The sequence below is a fragment of the Leishmania donovani genome, chromosome 34, assembly GCF_000227135.1.
Source record: "Leishmania donovani BPK282A1 complete genome, chromosome 34".
Classification (NCBI taxonomy): domain Eukaryota; phylum Euglenozoa; class Kinetoplastea; order Trypanosomatida; family Trypanosomatidae; genus Leishmania; species Leishmania donovani.
Window position 1 is genome coordinate 713,108 of NC_018261.1, and position 366 is coordinate 713,473.

Sequence of the window (366 nt, forward strand, 5' to 3'; positions counted from 1 at the left end):
CAAGCAACAACAAAACCAAGTCGCTTCAGGCGATGCCTCTCAGCGCCGCGACTCGCCAGTATAGCATAGTGAGTGCTTTTGGGTGCGCATGCGTGCTCCTGGCTCCCGTGTGCCGGTGCCCGCGTTCACGCCTGGGCTGCTCCCCTCCATCACCGTGTGTCTCCAAGAGGCGCACGTGAGGCGGGCGCGAAGGTGCAGCAGAGAGAAGAGAGGGGCAGATCAAGAGGCATCCATGCAGACAGGGCCTGCGCGGCCACAAGGCGCACGCGCGCACAGGTACACATATTCACGCACACGGGCATACACGTGTGTGCACGCACAGACACGCACACGTGCACATGCATGCATGGGGAGATGCATGGGCAT